The sequence below is a fragment of the Siphateles boraxobius genome, unplaced genomic scaffold (assembly GCF_051911475.1).
Source record: "Siphateles boraxobius isolate OS27281-9 unplaced genomic scaffold, OSU_SipBor_1 130, whole genome shotgun sequence".
NCBI classification, from domain to species: Eukaryota; Metazoa; Chordata; class Actinopteri; order Cypriniformes; family Leuciscidae; genus Siphateles; species Siphateles boraxobius.
Window position 1 is genome coordinate 51,541,452 of NW_027508734.1, and position 21,972 is coordinate 51,563,423.

At 40.4% G+C, this 21,972-nt stretch overlaps 1 long non-coding RNA gene across 1 annotated transcript; it reads left to right on the forward strand.

Annotated features, from left to right (window-relative positions):
* The first annotated feature begins 12,320 nt into the window (after window positions 1-12,320).
* On the forward strand, window positions 12,321-15,625 carry LOC143736690 (uncharacterized). The gene is made up of 2 exons (XR_013203561.1): window positions 12,321-12,565; window positions 15,517-15,625. It is a non-coding gene; the product is annotated as an uncharacterized LOC143736690 (long non-coding RNA).
* The last annotated feature ends 6,347 nt before the right edge of the window (window positions 15,626-21,972 follow it).

Consider the following 21,972-nt stretch of genomic DNA (forward strand, 5'->3'; position numbering starts at 1 on the left):
TGATCATCATCTCTAAGACACTATGAACCACATGACTAGTAAGTAAAACTTCAAACATGCACTAATGTCAAACACACACTAATTGTGTTAGTACAAATTTTAATGTTTTGAAAAATTTCTTACGTTCACCAACACAGCATTAAAAACAATAATATTGTGAAATAATCATATTATTATTTTAATAAGTTAACTGTTTTCTATGTGAATATATTGTAAAATGTAATTCCTGTGATCAAAGCTGAATTTTCTGCATCACAGCTTCACATGATCCTTCAGAAATCATTATAATATGATGATTTGATGCTCAAGAAACATTTATGATTATTATCAGTGTTGAAAACAGTTTTGCTGCTTCATATTTTTGTGTTTTTCAGGATTATTTGATGAATAGAAAGTAAAAAAACAGCATTTATTTGAAACAGATATCCTTACTCTCTCTTTTGGTCATTTTATTGCATCCTTGCTGGATAAAAATATGTGTTTCTTTATTTTCCCTTTTTTAAATCTTATTGACCCCAAACTGTTGAACAGTAGTGTTAACTACTGTTTATATGTTTAGGGTCTATTTAATAATGAATGCTGGAGGGAAAAATAAATGGTTTAAATTGTTACAATGGTTTACACAAAAAACATTAATCAGAACAACTGTTTTCAACATTGATAATAATCAGAAATGTTTAGGATGTTTTCATTGTAAGAATGTATAGTATTCAAATATAAAAATGCTGACTCGTTAGTTCATGTTTTCTCATTAAAATCAGATGATTCCCTATTAGTTCAATAGAATTTGAGGGAATACCAATATGGTGGCTTCACTTTACATGACATCATGACCAATCAAGGCTGCGTTTCCCGATAACGTTGTCTCGAGACGCTACGAAGACTCTTAAGGTATAACTTAACTAAAGGTATACCATTTTTAGGCATGTTCCTCGAACCATACCTGAGGAAGTTGCTTAAGATATACCTTCTTACGTGCGACGTTACCAGGTGCTGTCGTGTCCGTGGCGATAGTGCTGAATTTGTTGATAACGGTGGCTAGAGAATCAATTATTCACTCGTGCAGGGGCTGCTTCCTTTGCGTTATATGAGAAAGTGGTATTCTGTATAAAATAAACACTACAGAAATAGTTGAAATTGCATTTAGTAGGATTAATTGAGTATTATAAAAAATAATCCCAACTATAGCCTAGCCCAGGGGTTCCCAAACCTTTCCATGACAAGGCCCCGCAAATACCACTAAGTTCTGGCCAAGGCCCCCCTTTTGTGGGATGTGTTATTGAACCCATCGACAATACTACAGCAAATATAGAAATAAATAAATAAAACATCTAGGTGAACATCAGATATGTAATGGTGTTTGATACCAGACAATCAGAAAGATTATAGAGATGCACCGATTACAATTTTCTAGGCTGATTCCGATTTTTCATTGAGTTTGACCTGCCGATACAGCTTTTAGCCGATTTAATTATTTCTAACCACTTTATATATTATACACGAATATTTTTTTTCTATATTTTTTTTTATTATAAAATACCATATACTTTTACCAAAACTGAATAATAAAAACAAGTTTAAATGGGTAAATTTTCTTTGGGTAAGTCTTCATTTTCTTTTCTGACATAGCCTACTCCAGTTGTTAAAACATACATGCAATTTATGTGCATTTTAGGCACTTTTTGTTAGAGCTGCACGATTATGACAAAAATCATAATTGCCGATTATTCCCTTGAAATTGTAATTGCGATTATTAATTACGATTATCACAATGTACATTGAATATATATTGGCATATTATAATACAGTGTTTCCCCTAGAAATTTTTCCAGCAGCGGTGCTGTTACGTGCCCGAGGTTAAAAACCCTTAAACCATGACTTCTGGCAAGTTTTGTGGATAGAAATGGACATTTTAAGAATAACAAATATGACATACCATCAACTGATTCAAGGCATGATTATTGCAGCACGTACCTTGAACTGCAGTCATAAACAGAAACCTTAATTGTATAATTTTAGACTTAATTTTAGGATTATTCATGTTTTTCTTTTGTGTTCATTTTCAGCTTGGTAGAAATTGTTTAGGGGAAAAATGAAACAGCACAACCCAGAAAAAGATTATTTACAATTTATTGAAAATTTTATGTTAATGGGAAAGGCCACACCCAATCTGTGAGCACTTAATTTTTCTGGCCTTTACATAGAAGATCTCTAAGGCTCTTTGGTAATTGAATGATTGTGGGGGTATTTTTTGTTTTTGCAAGAAGTCTTATGCTCATCTAGCCTGCATTTATTTAATTAAAAAAAAAACAGAAAAAACAGTAGCCTAATATTGTGAAATATTATTACATGATGTTCTTTTTAACTTTTTATTAATCAAAGAATCTTTGAAAAAAAAGAAAAGAGCATCACATATCATATAGTGCTGCCGCGATTAGTCGACTTAGTCGACGTAATCGACCATGCAAATTAGTCGAAGGCAATTTTTTTAGTCGACGTGTCGTTTTACTATTGACCGCCTATTTATTTTTGGTCTCCCGTCTCAAACGGCTGACTTTAATTCACCTCCACACAGCAGTCTGTGCGCCGTGCGCGGCCTGCTGGTTAATCTGCTATCCTCTTCCTTCACGTTCCCGCCCCGCCTTCACTGCTTTGATATGAAAAATTGCGGAGGCAGGTGACGGTGCTTTCAAAGTGGGCTCGTTTGCTGCGGTCCGAGCGCGATTGTTCCCGGCGCCCCCCGCAGCGTTGGTCTGTTTCACACTCAACTTAATTCTATCGAACACTGGTGCGTTTGCGTGCATATTATGCCATCGCAAACGTGCACGGCGCATGATAGAAAACAGAACGCAGGTCAGTATTGTGTTTTTCAAACGGACTCTTTTGAGGAGACAATGGATTTCCAAATGTGTTGCCCTGATTCCACGCGCAAAGCACGAATACACTGCAGGCTCACTCTCGCTCGTATCCAAGGTAAATCATCAACACTATCATCCCTTACATATGTTTTTTTTAACTAAATACATCATAATAAGCTAAAACGCATGCGCAGGTTACTTTACTTCCTGAACAAGTGCGCACCTGAGTCCGTGTTATTTTCACATTCACGCAAACCGCGGCACGGGCCCGCCATGCACGCAAGTGTAAACGCGAGCTGCATATCTGCCTGCCTGCTTTCAGCGCGACTCATTATTAGGCAGAGCTATGCGTAGTGGGCTAGACTCTTTCAAATCCAATTTATTTGTGTAGCGCTGTTCACAATATCAGAAAATGCATGTATTGCATCTACTTTACAATTCAGAGTGATGTTATCAGTTATGCATTTCAGAAATGTACATAAAAAATTTACAGTAAGCTAATAAAAATTTATTTAACAGCATAGATGAACAAAGAGCTAATTTAATTAATACATACATGTTTGTTAATAGAGGATTAGATTAGGACTCTGACTAATATGGTATAGCATAATGGAAATGCAGATAGTTAATGCTTTGATTGTTAATACATAATGTTTTTGAACAGGTGACATTTAATGTTTTGGCCCTTCAGTTGAGTTCAAAATTAAATGGACACAATGAAATAACAAACACTTGATTTTTTTTTTAAAATTAGTCGTTTAGATTAGTCGACTAATCGAAAAATTAGTCGAAAGATTAGTCGTTTGAAAATTAGTCGTTAGTGGCAGCACTAATATCATATTAGAATGATTTCTGAAGGACACCAACAAGTTTAGTAGACTCATCTGAAAAATTAAATATGATTTAACGTTAACTATCAGGACTATGAGCAGTAGGTGATACTTCCTCGTCCTCATGGAGAGCGCAGTTCGTACCGCTTTCTCCTTTCCACAAGCGCTTGCTCTCCCTTGGCGTCTGTCGTTGCTATGCAACCATGAACAGAGGCGCGCTTGGGAAAAAGAGCGCGCCGGCCGCATTTGAAATAATGAATTTGCACGCGCAAAAAACACGCTATGTGAACGGCCCCTTATGGCAACGTGACATTAGCCTAATCGAAAATATTTCCATATGTGGCTCTATCCTCCTTGTTTACAAGTGGATTCAGAGCCACCGCATGCAGCGCCGCCGGTCGCCATGTCTCAGTGTTTTTAGGTGTGTACGTGAATGAAGAGAATGTCGTGATATTACTGATCATGGAAAGATTTTACAGCGGCGCTGAAAATCCAGCGGCGGCGCTGCGCCGCTGCTGAATACATTGTAGGGGAAACACTGTAATACATGTTTACACAAAAATTGTGAACACACACAAGTACTGTCTCCCTTTACTTAACATACACATAAATTGTAAGAATGACTCATAGTAAAGACTAGAAAAACATTAGGACTATGCTAAAGCAATTAAATAGCAGTCCCAAACTAGTTTTTGTTAATACAATGTTGATATGAGCCACCACGGTCATTTAATAATATAAAAAATAACACAAAGTGAAAATAAAGTTGCATTTTTGGGTTATGGAAACGACAGTTCCCTTTCAGTCGATAACGTCAGACGTAGTCGACGGTCAACTGAATTGGGATCTCGCTAGAGAGCCTATCCTCTTCGAGTACTATTGAACGAGCAAATGGAATTTGGCGTGCGTGATTTGCATCACACACTCCGCTCCCGCGGCGCGGGTATAAATACGGAAGTGGATGCACGCACTAGTTGCCTTTCGCTTCGAAGCCGATCGTTTGATGTCTCTGAGAGTGCTGTTGTCTACAACGAGCGAGTGTGTCGGTGTTCTTCAGGAAGACTCTCCCAGTGCTGGTGTTCTACAGCGCGAGTGCAGCGGTGATCGCGAGCTTTGAGCTCTCAACTGCTGTTTTAACAGCAACAAATTTCTAAATGTTTGTGTGTGTTGATGGCTGGTTAGAGGGCGGAAAGGTGAGTGCTTCACTGTTTCAGTTCTCTGTTCAGTGTTGCCGCGGTCATTTCCCTGTGTGCTCCGGCACTGGTGACGGTCCTATTTTCTGAAAGAGCAACACGGGTGCGTTTGCGTCTTTTTCAAGATGTCATTCCGCCTGTGCGTTTCTGCGTGCGGTCGTTCCCTGTCTCTCTCTGATGGTCACAACTGTTGTGTCACGTGTTTGGGCTTACAGCACGCTGAGACAGCTTTTGTGGACAGCTCATGTTTTCACTGTGGGAACATGACTGTCGCAGTGTTGAGGGCGAGACTCGCCTTCGTTAAACGCGGAGACCGAGTCCCCATTACCATGCCCCACCCTGCACGGGTGCTGTGTGGGATGGGTGACCGGAGGATAGTGTTGGATGTCCCGCCCGGTAACCATTCCCTGTGGGCTCCTCACTCCTCCCTTCCACTGCAACCACTGGAGCCTCCTGTGTTGTCTGCTGGTCCATCTGTAATGGGTGGGCCAGCGGTTTCACTCGGGGCTCCCCTGGAGGACAGGACGTCGATTGCAACATCGGAGGGTGAGCTGACTTCTAGAGATGATGACTCGGCTGCATTGTCTCCCTCCAGGAGTTCAATGTTGCCCGAGCCGGATCCAGAATTATCAGCTATGCTGAAACGCTGGTTCTCAGCTCGCCGCCTCAGTGCCTTTCTTTCCCGAAATGCATGGAGAGATTATCAGGTGGTGAACAGCATCTTTCACTGCCAGAATAGCTTTTCCCCCTCATTACCCTTGATGGAGGAACGGTGAAGGGTCCCTCCATTGGAGCGGTCTGTCGACACAGGTGCACCTGTGTCCGGCGGCCGCTGCCTTTTGGGGGGATCCTCGTCTCCCCTCTAAGGCCTGCGAGTTTCGTCCGTTCCAACGGACAGAGGTTACAAAGCCTGTGGGCAAGCCGCTTCCTCTTGCATGCCATGGCGTTGCTGCAGGCTAGGGCACCCATGACATGCACAAGGGTAATCCAGACCGTGCGCTCATAGGTGAGCACCGCACTGCATCCGACCTCACCCTCCGGGGCACGAGTGTCGTAGTGTGCGTGATCGGTCTGGCGATGTCCACCGTGGTGGTCCAGTAGCGCCTTCGTTGGCTCAGCCTGGTTGGTATGGCGGATAAGGACAAGGTTAACTCATCTCCAATGAGGATGTGTTCAGCTGGTGTCTGAAGTGAGAAAGGGCCCCACTGAAAGAACTTTCAGAGGCTCCTGGGGTATATGGTAGTTGCAGCCTTTGGCTTCCTCCATATGTGACCGCTTCAGCGCTAGCTTCATGATCGAGTCCCGAGGTGACCGTGGCAGAGCAGCTCACCCTGTGTGACTATAGTTCATCCCGGTCTGCTGCCAAACCCTCTTCAACAGAGGAGCCATGTACAAAGGGCGTGTTTTAACGGGGGCCTGGGCGACCCTCGACTACATGGGCATTCGTGCCTCGAGTTGTTAGACATTGCGACCGTTGCGCAAGCTTCCCCTGCATGTCACAACTCACCCGTCACCTCCTCCTTGGAGTCAGAAGCTTCTGAGGACGCTTTGTTCCACTCCTCCCGCTTTACTCAATCGTGTCGCCATCGAGCCTCACGACAGTTATAGCCAGGGCAAATGGAGACTCCATCCCCTGGGTCCAGCTGGGTCATGAGCATTCCGGGGCCGCTCAGTTGCCCCCCTGGTTTTCATCTTTCCGCCAGTGTTTGTGTAAACCGAGCGGACTACCCTTGGACAAACACTGGGTCTCAGCTGCCCCAGGGACCCGCAGAAATGCGTTTAACCCCAGTGAGCCTTCTAAAAGTGACTGCGACTCTGGGTCGCCTTGCGCCTGCTCAAGTCAGTGAAATCATCACACTTCATGTTGAGCAGAATTGCTCCTGAAACTCAGTGAAGTTCATCGCACTCAGGTGTTGAGCAGCAATGCTCCTGTAGCTCAGTGAGTTCATCACACTCAGGTGTTGAGCAGAAATGCTCCTGTAGCTCAGTGAATTCGTCACACGCAGTGCTGAGCAGAAATGCTCCTGGTGCTCAGTGAAGTTCTTCGCAATCAGGTGTTGAGCAGAAATGCTCCTGAAGCTCAGAGAGTTTATCACACTCAGGTGTTGGGCAGGAATGCTCCTGAAGCTCAGTGAACTTGTCACACTCAAGTGCTGAGCAGAAATGCTCCTGGTGTTCAGTGAAGTTCTTCGCACTCAAGTGTAGAGCAGAAATGCTCCTGAAGCTCAGTGAGTTTATCACACTCAGGTGTTGAGCAGGAATGCTTCTGAAGCTCAGTGAACTTGTCACACTCAGGTGCTGAGCAGAAGATGCTCCTGAAGCCCAGTGATCTTCACATGTTGTGTTGAGCAACGCTCCTGTCTTTTTTGCGCCCGTCGCTTGCACCTACGTGCTAAGTCAGGAGAGGAACAGGTCTTCATAGTTGCCCCTTATTGGCCCAACTAGACCTGGTTCCCATCGACAGCCTTCCTGACTTCCCCTGAAAACTCTTTCAGGGACGGGGCACGATGGCACCCGCGTTCTTCCCCCGGAGATTCCGGGCGGTCTTACATCTGAACGCGGAGGTTCAGGTGGCTATCACAGGGCATGTGATAGTTACCATCACTTCTGCAAGCACCCCCTAGAAATGGGTAGCGTGCTTACACCTTTAGAAGTGGAACCTAGTCGTTGAGTGCGTCTTCTCTCCAGAGGAGATCCTGAAAGCTTTCGATCACTTCAGTGCTCTCTTTCCTGCAAAATGGGTTGCAGTAGGCTGTTTTCCTTCACCCCCAAAATGATGTTGCCTCTGTGTTTAAACGACGCTCATCGTGTTGCAGAAGTGTGCAGAAGCACGTGCTGATCGTCAGGTTCCTGAGGAGCAAGGTCTTGTAAATCCTTGTGTCCCTCTTTATCCTCTTGGGCCTTGTCCCTGGTGCGACTGCACTGCAGAGACCGCCCCTGAGCCACTGCAGGCAGTGAGTTAAAAGTTCTGTTATATCAGTTCTCCTGCTCGCGTGGTCTCTACTAGAGGGTAGGGACTTGCTCGCTTTCGGTCAACGTATTTTGCCTGGAGTCTGGGCCGGCTAACTCTCACAAGCCGAGACCCCGGCTCGGATTGTGCCCAAGGTTCCTGCCTCTCCCGTAATAGGAGCAGGTGGTGAGCCTGCAAGCGCTGCCCTGGAGGAGGCAGATCCAGCCCTGGCTTCTCTGTCCGTTCGCTTGGACGTGTACAGAACGCAGGCCATAGACCTCAGACCAGCTCTACAAATATCTGTTGGAATTCAGCAGAGAGGGAAGGCTGTTTCCATGCAAAGTTGCACTTAGTGCTTGCCTTCATTTCGGTAAAAATCCGAGATGCAACATGTCCACTTAGGTGTTGAGCTCCTCTATGATGAGTGTAAAGTGCTCCGCCTGGGCGTTGACGATATGCTTTGCTAAACAGATTCTAGAGTTGGGGGCTGGACGACACCTAGTTGAACCGCTGCTTCCCGTGGGCTCCCTTCTCATGAAGCCAGTTTCACCGTGAGCCCGGTTCAAGTGTCGGCTTGCTGCGCCATTCCCCTCCTATGGACTGGATACGTGCGGCTTTCTACTCCAGTTGAGTTCCCTTAAAGTTGAACCCTGTTGAGTTCCTCCACACCCCTCCGACGTCGGACGTGCGGAACGTCTGGTGTTAGGCCTACCACTCGTAAGCAGTGTGGAACCTGTGTTAGGCTGGGTCCATATGTTGCGGTTCCTACGGCGACCCCATATGTGTATTCTTCCACGATACGGCTCCCTGCGGCGAGCCCGTGTCTTCCCTCGCCAGAGTCTCTCTGCCGTCACTGTCCGGTGTGTCTCCCCCGTCTTAGGCTGGAGCCACCCCAGTGACATTCCATATGTTAGACTGCCCGGTTTCCACCGAGTTCATATGTGTATTTTCCACGTTACCTCCCTCTGGGTTGGATGTGGCTTCCGCAGCGTCCCTTCCTTCCAATGTACGGGGAACACTTTCCCAGTGGTCCTGTAGGAACAGCAGTGACTTCCCTGGCCTAAGCCCTGTCCTTCCCCGCCTTAAATTTGCGGGGGCATCGGATTGTGCAATCGATTTTCGAATGTAAAGTGACAGCCCTACCCAAGTTACTTATAGATCAGTGAGTAGTGCCCAGCATATCAAAGTCCATTAAAGGAGATTTCTCGCATTTTACCCCTAAATTCTGGAATTATAACTATGAAGGTAAAAGAGGAGCAAAACTAGAGAGCATGTAGATGTGAATAGAGAACTTGTACAATAAATACTTGTTGTATGCTTAAATTTACACTCACAGCGCCAATGTGAAAACCTGTAAAATACAAATCTGAAGTTGAATGTTGAAATTTGCAGTCGCAGACAATAGTCACAAACCTGTATTCTGAATTTGAAGCTGCAGACAAGTAGTCACAAATGTGTAAAATACCATTCACCGAAATACAATGACAGACACAAACTTGTAGAACATAGTTGCACTTAGGAGTCGCAAAGGAGTCGTTTTATTGGTTGGCGTCTAGCCAATGAAATTGGACTTCTTTTGTACACGATGATATCATCAAACCCACGTCCTCTGGGATTTTCTGAAACGGTAACGTGGCTAAATGCATTAGATAGTGATATTAAAAGAAATAAATTGTATTATCAAATTCAGCAAACACCATTCTAATAAAGCCTACTATGTACAGAAAAGAAGATTAGCCCAGAATAAGAGAAATTTAGCCCAGAATAAGCAATTCGTTTAATTACATGTTAAGCGTTTTCCTCCCAGAGAAAACCAACGCTTAACGTGGCTTAATGCATTAAGACAGTAGTATTAAAAAATCAAACTCAGTAAACACCATACTAATAAAGCATACAGAAAACTAAATGAGCACAGAATATGAACGCACTGCGTTTAATTATACATTTAAAGTTTTCCTCTCATAGAAAACAAACTAAATGCTTAAGGCTTAATAACTAATAGTTATTAAAAAAAAAATCGTTATACATTATTACTATAACACAGGCAGCAGGTTTGGTGATTTGCAAAAACTTAATTTGTACTCATAGTTTGTCATAAACACAGAGGGAGAACTACCCCAAAAAGGTATCTCTCCCAACCTTAATTAAGTGACACCCTCCAAACAAATTTGCTTTTTTTTTGGCAGTTTGGTCTTTTAATACCACTGTCTTAAAGGGATAGTTCACCCAAAAATGAAAATTCTGTCAGTATTTACTCACCCTCATGTTGTTCCAACCTCGTAAGACCTTCGTTCATCTTCGGAACACGAATTAAGATATTTTTCATGAAATCTGAGAGCTGGATCACTCCTCCATAGGCTTCTTCTGGGGATTGAACTTGCCGGCCTCAAAAAGTTATTAAAGACATCGTTAAAATAGTCCAAGTGACTACAGTGGCTCAATCTTAAAGAGTAACTAAACACTAAAACTACTTTTTTTAGTTACTTATCTGTAAGAATGGAGCTTCATAAATGCTGTTCATTGATTCGAGTACATTTTTTGACATTTGGGTATAAAGTGTTTTACTTTTCAAATATATGGTGTAAAAACGTCTGAGTGCTGCCCTCTTCAGGTTAAACGGAAAGCTCCTGCAGTAGGGGTATTCTCTGACGTAGAATACTCTCTGACGTCACTCTGTCACGCCCTTGGTGCGAACTCACCACGCCCTTGGCAGCCCCTGTTATAAAAGCATCTGGTTCCGTCAAAACTACTGTAGCGAGTCAGGAGCTGGAATTACGAGTATTGAAAACGGATAGATATATATTAGCATATAGTTAGCATAGCATTTATATAGTTATTTAGATTATTTCGTGTAGCCTAGGTAGTTAATCTCGCCTATCGCTCCAGTGTGCAACCTGCATTTTACGTGGGATTGCTTTCCAACGCAATGGAGGTGGAGATGGGCTTCTCCACACAGCTCGCGCTGCCAAACGCTGCCCTTCCTGCATGAACTCGACCACCGAAGCGGCGTCATGATGTGAGTGAGCATATATTTTTAATCACAATTTATGTTCCTTCTTATTAGGCTAAAGTTAATCCTCTGGTGTCGACAAACGTGCCGGCGCGATTTGCTGATTATTTTTTTCACATAGCAGTAAAATATAATGAACGTAATAGTAATAATAATCCTGGAAAAAATTACCTCAAAATGACTGAATATAAGAATAATCGGATGCCGATCGCGATGCGGGAGTGAAGACCGCAGTTTGAGCTGGTGTCCACAGACAATTCACCCTCCTCCACTTCAGGTGAAGGTGGGGGAGAAAAGTTCTCGACTTCAAATTACCGCTCTGTTGCAAACATAGAGGTTGCAAAGCTCCTCGCGTCACTCCATTTTAGCTAGTTTGACAGCAGCTGTCACTGCGGATCTCAGGCCCCCGCTCAGCCCCGCCCTCGGTTCGTCGCCTCTATCTTCGCTGGGGTCTGCCCACTTTTCCAGCATTTTTCAAATATTGCCAGTGGGTGGAGTCAGGCTTTGACCAGGGGTTTAGTTACCCTTTAAGTTTATCAAGCGACGAGAATAATTTTTGACTTTATTTCAACTATTAATTTCTTTCTCTGTGGGCCTCTAGTCAGTTAACGTAGTGTGATAGCTACGTCACACGTAGGCTCACTATTGGCCGACGCTGGTCATGTGTGTGATGTGTGTGACGTACAACAACAGAAGCTTACACTGTTACACTAGTGAACTGACTCAAGGCCCACAGAGAAGGAAATTAATAGTTGAAATAAAGTCGTTATTTTTGTTTGTTTTTGCGAACAAAAAGTATTCTCGTCGCTTGATAAACTTAAGATTGAGCCACTGTAGTCACTTGGACTATTTTAATGATACATTTTATAACTTCTCGGGGCTGGCAAGTTTCAATCCCTTAGAAGCCTATGGAGGAGTGATCCAGCTCTCAGATTTCATTAAAAATATCTTAATGATGAACGAAGGTCTTACGAGACAACATGAGGGAGAGTAAATACTGACAGAATTTTCATTTTTGGGTGAACTATCCCTTTAATGCGTTAAGCTAGTTAAGAGTTTTCTAACAGTTTTCTATGGGAGGAAAACGCTTAACTGTACATAGTAGGCAATTTTTAATTAGTATGTTGTTTTTGGAGTTATCATTTATTTCTTTTTAATATCACTGTCTATGCGTTAACCCGCGTTAAGCTGCGTTAAGTTATGTTAGTGCTGAGGACAAGTGTTTTGTGACATCATCTGCGAGTGCAAATCTCTAAATTCAACTTTAGATTTGTATTTTACAGGTTTTCACACTGGAGCTGTGAGTGTTAATTTTAGCGTACAAGTACGAATATTTATTGTACAAGTTCTCAAATTCACATCTTTATGCTCTCGAGTTTACTCTTTTACCTTCATAATAACCTTCCTGATAATGTTGGGGGCTCAGACACATTCTCCCAGTTCAAATCTAGATTAAAGACACATCTCTTTAGCCAAACATTCAATTAACACATCTCATAATATTGTTCTACAGTTAATATGTGATGAAATGGTAAAAAGTGCACATGATTCTTTTGTCTGAAATAATATGAACTGCAGCTATGCTAATCTTTCTCCTTTTGCTTCCCTGTTTCTATCTCAGGATGCTCAGCAAGTTTACTAGAGATCACGGCAGCTCCAGTTTGGATCCAGTCTCACTTGTGAAGACGTAAGATGACGGCAACTATAGATGAACATAAGGTGGGGTAAGCAATATTTCAAAAACGCTGTTGGAATTGTTGATATTTGAAATATCAAACCCCTCCTTCAATGCTCCGCCTCCAAAACTCACCAGATTGCTCAGCAGCCGCATCACATTATTGGTGTAAATAACTTATTTCTGTAATTGGATGAGTTGCTGAACACGCGGTGTGGTGCGCTCGTTTTTCCAGGCGCGCCTATGCCACAACGAAATGAAAACATCTCAACTTTTCAGAATGCCGCAAGCGCACCGCAGATCATGTGACAAAAAACAACTGTTCAGCTTTGGCCATGGAAAGCTCAGCTGGTGTGGTGAAGTGTTGAGTCCCACTGAAGTGATGGGTCCCAGTTTATGGCAGCCATACACTGTGCAATTTTCATCCGATTTTGAGCCGAATTCTGACTCGTGCGACTCACGATTTTCAGCTTTGTCGTTTGTCGCGCAGTGTTCATGCAGTGTACAGGGGGAAACAAGAGGCGATAACCTCTCCTGACAGGCAATCGGATGGTCGGATGAATCTCTGGCATGTTAGAAATTTTGGTCGCTCCTCATGAATATATCACACAGTTGAAGCAAAGCTACGAACCGATTGCCCTAAACTCAGTGTTTTTTCCCTCACTGCGCCTGCGTGAAAACAGAAGTTTAACCATTTTATCTGCAACAAAAATAAAATAAAAACGAAAAGAGGGAGATCTTTAAGCTCTGTAGTTCAAACTATAGCTACAAATTACTGCTTACCTCCAGTTCTTGTTGCAAAATGGATTAACCATATATTACCCACGCCTTCCAAGCCACCTGCGATGTAACGCCTCTTTTATCAATTTGTTAAACAATGTTTTTGAAATAAACCTGTTTTTAATTTTCATTGATGACAAATTATTGCAGTGTTCGGACATATTATAGACTGTTAATAGTTAATTATATGCCTATAATTCATTGTAATCGACCTAAATGTTTTAGACAATTTTCAATGAGGAGGAGTAAGCTTCTATGTAATATTATATTATCCTCACAGCACGTTGATAATGTGCTGTGAAATTATTGCGTGGCAAATTAATTATAATAGCAGATCAATTTAATAATAAAATTAGCCTAGGCCTCCCCTAATAATGATAATACAATAATACTAATAATAACTTAATACATAAATTGGAAATGCTAAATCATCTTGATATTGATAGCTGATGCTTGTTTTGACAATATCTCTGGATACATGATATCGTCTATAGGCGTAATCCAGGGGTTTATCGCAGATATTTCACACGTATAGTTTGAGCAGTCAAGTCGCAGCTCGATGATCGGACCATATAGTGTGAGCACATAAATCCTGAACTTTGGCTTTACATCGCATGCAATTTACTCGTTCAGTGTGTGTAGGTACCTTGCTGAAATCGCAAAGACATCGCACAGTGTATACCCGCCTTTAGGAGGACCCAAGCAATCCGATTGGTTCAAAGCACGTTTTATAGGTAATCGCTTTAGTGCCTGGTTACAAATCAGATATCACTTCATTATATAAGTCTTTTGAACTACGTTATAACGACCATTAATATATTTTAACTCGTATGTTTTATATACTAGTATATAACCGAAGCTATAGATTGTGAAATTAGACATTTCTCGTTCTTAGTGTTTTTTTAGTTAGCTTAGGTAGTAGCATAGCATAAAGCTGTCCGAAATGGTTAGAGATAACGTTTTTCTCACCATCTACGATATTTTTCGATAAAAAACTTATATAACAAATATTATACATGCATAATACTGTTTAAGAATTATGACATGACATGCTTGTATTTAAAAACAAATTATATTATGCCTTATTGCCTAATAAGAATGTCGCAAAACATACCTAAACATGTTATTTCTTTCACTTTAACTATATACATAATCAGGATAAAAATAAAAGATTATTACATGAATTTAAGTTTGATTGATTACATTAAGAATCGCAAGAACAGCTTTAGATCAGGGATACTACTGTACTGGGGTCCTAAGCTGGGACTCATCACTTCCCCACACCGGACAGCTGATCATAGCTGTACATGCGGGTTTTTTATTTCTTATCTCCATAAATATATCTAGTAATAAAGCTAAGGCAAGGGCTAGAAATAAATTTTTGCTAATACTTCCTCGTCATCATGGAGAGCGCAGTATATGGTTGCATAGCAACGACAGACGCCACGCGCGAGCGCTTGTGGAAAGGCGCGGCCATGCGGGCTTTCTACACGTTTTTAGACGTGATATGTGAACAGCCCCTAATTCAGGATAAACTAAGAATCTATTTGGTTTAAAATCGTTTTTGTTATGTTTAAAATGGAGATCACGATAACATACATCAGACAACTACACAGAATAACATGTTCCAGTCTATTTAAAAAAAAAAAAGATACTCATTTGAATCATTAATTCAAACACTTTTAAAACTAATTAATAAAGTGTCTCATTCATAAATACCTGTTTAATTAATGGATGATTCACCGTTTTTGAATGAATCTCTCGAGTTTTCTTGAACAAATGATTCAATGAAAAAAATCTAACAGTCGATTTGTGCTGGAGTAATAATGTAATCAACACAATCTTTATTTGAAGAGACTCCTTTTACTTTAGCCATTTTATTGTTTATTGCTTAAAATTGGCAAGAATAAAAAGTAGAAATATTAATTCTTCAAGTTTTTGCCCTTTTTTTTATCTACAAAACAAGAATCTATAAGAACCGGATTCAATAATCAGAATCGCTTAAATTATGAAAACTATGACTCTTGTTCAGCTCACGGTTCACGGATGACCGGGGCGAGCAGTGCTGCATATATACGGCTCTACAGCTTACGATGCAGACATCAGGACTAAAGCCCATGATCTGTCTAAAGGAAACAGTTAAAACGTATTTATTGATGGATTTGTTTCTTAAAGCAAAGACCTAACTGCTTTTCCCCACTGTTTTTCACTCTGTTACAGGCTGCCAGGAAGAATCCGTCTCTACTGTGGATCTACATTCTTGCTGTTCCTTTTTCATCCCTTTTGTCCTGGAGTTCTTTCTGGTGTCATTAAACTACCTTAACTTGAATTGTGTCTGTTCATTATAGAGACATTTACACACACAAAATTAAGAAGATATTTTTAAATGTCATTATAGCCTACTTTTTTTTCATATTAGATAGTCAAGTAGCCCCGGTGCTGTATATCACCATAGACATTGAGGAGGGGAAGTTCTATATTATACGTCAATACTAATAATAATAACAATAATATGTCAATAATTAGAAATGGCCAAACTTTTCCCTCAATGTTGGAAATTCTTGCTCTGCTTTGTTTTTAGGATGACAAAAAGGTTTAAAAGTTACACTTTAGGCTACTTTAGGCTGGTCTATCTTAGTGGTCTAATAGCGACCATCCAAAATAGATAGCCAATCAAAGTAGGCGGGGTTTCCTGTTCACAGAAGCAGAGCACGTTATTCCATCAGTTTAACATTGAAAGAGTGCGAGCACTGCGAGGTGAGATGAACGTTGCAAATCATTTAACATTAGTCAACTGTTTTACGATAGAAATTATAAATGCCTTACAGTTATGTCCAGTAATGCAAACTACTCTACTTTTTCTTCTTGAATATGGCCATTTTGAGGGATGAAAGTTGCATGTGTTCAGTATCGATGCTATTTGAAAGTTGCGGGGGCAGCGATGACTGCAGTTTCTGTGATCCAGAGTGTGCAGCGCGATCTCCGCTCTCTGAGTGTGTGTGCGTGCGTGCGTGCCTGTGTGTGTTCGTGCGTGCTTCAATGAAAGCAGCGCATGGTGTCTATGTAAAGGTGTAGCCAGAAAGGTTCGACCTAAATAAATAAAGGTCCTATAAAGCGGCCGGGATTTACAGCTTTGCGTCGTTCAAACATCGGCCGAAGATCATCTGCGATCATATGCCGACGTTGCGGCGACATATTGACGATTAGCAAACGCTCTCTGAGCGACATCGTGCCGATGGAACTTTGTACATCGGGCCGACATCGGCCAGACGTACGTGTGCTATCTGGGTTGATATATGGAGAATATAAGTTCATTTTAACTGTTAAAAAGAATGAATATATTAAAATGTAATGTTAAAATGTCATTAAGATGCATAATAGATTTAAAAAAGTTAAAAGCAAATGTCTGGGTTCAGAAATCTCATGATTCTATTTTATGCTGTGAGATGGAAGTACATACATGATTGATCGATTGATTGTTGTTTATTGGAACTGACCTATCTTATATGGTGTGATGTGTACCTATTCATTTACATAATGATTAGAGTGTTTATATCCTTACAATTGGATATATTGATTTGACAGTTGAATGGAGATAAGTTGATTGGATTTGAATGAAAATGAGGCAATAGTAACTAATGTATTCTGTACTGTATGCATAGATTGTTTTTTTTAGAGAGGAACAAATCATCTGAATCTGACCTGCAGTCAGTGGCGAGCCAACCAAAGAAACCATTGAGCGGACGGAGAGCCTGGTGTGGCCAGCCGTGGCATCTTCGGAACCATCTTCATCCTGTGCCTTCTTTACATACAGATAAGAATATATAAACCTACCCGGGTAGTGAAACGAACATACATACTTTGAGGAACCCACACAAACACTTTCACGGACTCTTTCTTTTGTTTGAAATTGTTTATCTTGGGTTCAGTGTGCGACTGTGCACCCAGGAAGCCAACTTAGGTAGGCAGGGAATGTGAATAACTGTCATTAACTTGTACAATACATCTCCTGAGCTTCACCCCTGTTGTGGTGTCTGTTTCTGCTGACATTTTATCCTTTCAGGCTCCGTAGTCATACCTAGAGTTCTGATATTAGCCCAGTTTGATCCACAGCTAATCAAATTAGTTGTCAGGTATATTTACGAGACCGCTAGAAGGTTACATTTGCATGCAATTTATAGTCGACACTTTATTAACATGGATTTTAATAAACATGATTTAACTGATCCTGCGTTGTTGTTTGTTGATATTTTTTTGAGGAAAATCACAGCTCAATTGTGGTAGGATGCAGGTGACTGAGCTGATCAGTGAGACGTTTAGTAGGAGAATGAGGCACATGTGTTTGCATTTACCCAGTGGTCGAGCAACATATAAAATCACAACAGAATCCATCTGAATGAACGTATGGCAATGCTAAAGGCCACAGCAACTCAAACGCAGCCCCATTCACATGACATCATGGTTGTTTGGGACCACCAATGATGAAATATCAAGACCAAGTAGAACGGGAACTTTCCAAACACTTTCAGTCCAGCACATGAACTCAAGCATTGTTATGCTTTTAAATGTAATATTGACCAACAGCATAATTTCATGTATCATGTTCTCTTCATGTGGTGATGACTGATTTGCGGGCGCGACAGTATGAGGATTTTATGACAAACACTGGAATTTTGACCTGTTCACTCAAGCACTGGACTCATTTTGTGTTATATAGGCTATGTTTGGAGTGGCTAGCTTCCTGTTGACTGCATATGCGCAAACAGTGTGCATTATACAAATTCACTACCCAGATAGCAAGCAATCATTGAAACAATGTTGAGTCAATGTTGATGCGGCAACGTTTATTGCATTTAATTAATGTTACAAAGTGATGTTGGTTCAATATCACTTTTGCACCCGCAATTATTGTAGAAACAATGGTGAGATTTCAACAAAAAAATTATGATAAAGTCATTGAATCAACATTATGAAGTGGTGTTGGTTCAATATCACTTTTGCACAGTGAATCAACATCACTGCTGTTGAATCAACATTAGAAATAACAAAAGGAATCATTGGTTATATTGTTCAATCAATGTTACGATGTGATGTTGATTCTGAGCAATGTAACAGTAAAACAATGGTGTCATCTGATGTAGGCTACCAAGTTGGGTCCTATTATATCCTTGAGTCTTGATTTTGCTTTTGGGGTATACTAGAATATATTTTCATGCTTGACTGTTTAAAAAATGTATTTATATTTTCTGTATTTGGTTGTGTTGTGAGTATTTGGAGCACACATGTGTTGTGAAACTGATGAAGATGTTTTATTAATTTGCGGGTGTTTTTCTATTTGCATACGTTTTCTTCAGTTGCAGCGCGACTTACCCCCGTTGTTGTCCACAGAACTTCAGTGCCAACACTTTGAAATAAAAAACAGGGAAAGCAAAAAAGGGCATTGCTAACATCACATCTAGCCAGCCACCTCTGTTTCTCATAACAAGAGCGGGTGAAGCTCCGGGTGTAGCTTCTTCCTCTGTCACTGGCCTGCTGCTGGATTTGTAAATCGGGTTGGTCCGGTCCGAGATCCTTTATCCTTTTTTTTTTTCTTTCCAGCGAACGCCTTGTGAAAGTTTTTTTTATTTTTGTAAACCAATGACGGAATTTGGTTTAACTGCTGCCATTATCTCTACGAAAGTGATCCGCCTAGCAAGGTTTTGGCGGAGTCGCTTGCGCACTCGCAGTAGTGGCCAAAAGCATAAAGTTGAATGACAGGTGACGAGAACCAATCAGATTGGATAAAATAACATGTATCCAATTCTGATTCGCCAGGGACGCAGCGGCCTGCGTCCGGAGAAGAATCTTTAAGAAACCAATTAGAGACTTTTAAGGAAAATTTAAGTACTCAGATAGACATCCAGTTGTCCTGCGTCCCTCACCCATGAAACCGCATGAACATATTGAAAAACATAGAAAATAGTTAACCGATTAAAGACAGTTTTTTATTAAATGCTGTGGCTCTTACTACCAGCCTGCACATGGTATGAGTACACTATTTTATTTTTTATTTTTATTTAATTTTTAAATCATTTTTGTATACATATATATTTCTGGAATTTTGATGGGGGCGGCGCCCCAGCTCCCTCTATTGACAAGCTACCACTGATAGCAACTACATAAAACTTATAATTGAAATGGTTCATAGAAAACACAACTATAAATAATAAGACATACTTACAAGTTGTAATCCATAAACAACAGATTGTCCCGACAAAATGGTAATGGCTACATTTTTCAGGAGATCTTTTGTGCATATAGTCTGTATTGTACTCTCTTCTGGAAGCTGTTCTCTGTAAAATGAGCAGCGCACAGACAAACATTAAGGTTCAGGAACAGTGTTAAAATACATTTTAACCACTCTAAGTTTGTCAGCCTTAGGACAAACTTTTTTTCGGGGTGGAAAAAAACCACGACAGCACTCTTCATCTTCTCTTGCTATGCCACAGCATGCCAAAAATGTAGGTGGCAGTGTAACGAGTTTTTCTCAGTTTACATGCAAACAAAGTTTTCCAAAATCTCCACTCTGGCCGGAGTTTTTAGAAAGAATCGTTTTCAGAGGGGAATTCTCCGTTTGCGTGTAAACGAAGGGCACAAACGAAGGGAAGTGTCTCCGTTTTTCAAAATAACCATGTACGTGTAAACGGGGCCTCTAGTGCAGCTAAACCAGGCCTCGCCAACTTTTTTGCATATTCCGTGGGCGGGTATTATTTAAATGAGGAACATTATGACTTCAAAAGATCCGGAAAATGTGTGTTGTAGTCCAAATGAGTCGTTTGTTATAGATCATGATAAGTGGATTCTGTTAAATAAAATATCTCCCTTTGGAGTGGACTTTGAGCTTTGTAACCATACGGATTTTTTTATGTTTTAACAGCAACATTACACGCTAACTAAAGTTGAAATAGTGAAAAAGCATAATAGGACCCCTTTAATATTTCAAGTACACTTCAATGGTATGTCAACAAATTCCTGACTATTTCAAAGTTTGGGAAACCTTTTCAAATATAAATGACTCCTTTCCAGAAGTCGAGTCAATTTATTTTATTTAACAGTTTAGCAATCAATGACAAAAAGTTATAAAAGATAATTCTTTTTTTTTTTAAAGAAAGAAAAACAGATTAGTGGGGCAAAAAGGACAAACGCATTACAACCTTTAAAAATAAAATTAGTTTCAGAAGTGTAGTAATGTGTAGGGTCAGACAGGTCAATTTAGCTCAAAAGGAATTATTAATTAATTTATAGGGAATCTTAAATGAATCACTTAAACGGCCGAGCAAATGACTCGTCCAGCGTTCATTTGAACGGGCCGTAACTATTAGCTCTAAAACGGATATAAATATCCAATCTATAGTGAAACACTATATATAAGCAAGGTAACTTAGATCAGCAGTTTAAGACATTAAATTCGTAAGCACATAACACAAGAACAATTATCTTTAAAATGCAAAGACTTTATTGATTATTCTAACACAGTGGTTCTCTATGGAAGCTTATGTGTAGCAATATTCAATTTGAAATATAATATGCAAAATGATAATGCAATATGTAAAATGACAATGCAATATGTAAAATGGCAATGCATTTCTCTATTTAAATGTACATTTTCCATTACATTTGTGCAACGTTTGGTGCAAAATGAAAATGATAATTCAATTATATAATTTACATTTGCCATTTCATACATATGTTTTAATATGTAAATTGAATACATATTTTAACGCTTTATAAGTTGCAAAATTAAAATGAAAATGTATTCAAGAAATTATTAGATCTGTTTAAAATGTTCAAGCAAAAACTGTAGCAAAATGATATTTTAAATGTTGTTTTTCTTAATTGCATTTACACTCACAGTTAAGACACTTGCGATTGCATTTTCATTAAATGTCCCGCAATGAATGTAGCAAAATTCAATGTGCAAATTGAAAATGCATTCCGAGCCGGTCACGCCCCTGCCCCGCCCCCTCCCTCCCGCTCTTGTCAATCACTGCGTGAAGTTGGCCCCGCCCCCACCCAATGCAAAACGTCGGCAAAATAGGCTCAATCGTTTTTACTTCATTTGTGCTGTTACTTTGCTTTATTGTTTGTGCTGCTTCAATTTTTTAGAGATTTAATAGATATTTAAAGAATATTTACAGGTCATTCTGAGGTCACCCAGCCCCCCACATCCTCCAAATAAAATAGTCTCGTTCGTTTGTGCCGGTTAAAGTTTTGTTTGTGCAGCTTCGGTTTTTTAAAATATTAGACCAATTATAGACGATGGCATCGAAACCCATCTGATTCCGTGATGGCCCTATATATTTATAAATATCTGATCAATATGCTTTATAAAATAGAAAAGGGAGATGGTTAAACATCAAATGAGTCACTTTATTGAAGATTACATTCAGATATGGTGAAATAAAGAGCGGCCACATTTTCCGGTATGAATATGACCCGTCAGATTCCGCGACACATCTAGTATATTTATCAATATATCTAATCAATATGCTTAATAAAATATAAATGGGAGATGGTCGTACATCACATGAATCACTTTATTGAACATTACAGTCAGTTATGAAGAAATAAAGAGTGGTCAATTTTTTTGGTAGCTATGAATTTGACCCATCATCTTCTGTGATCTCAGAGTATTAG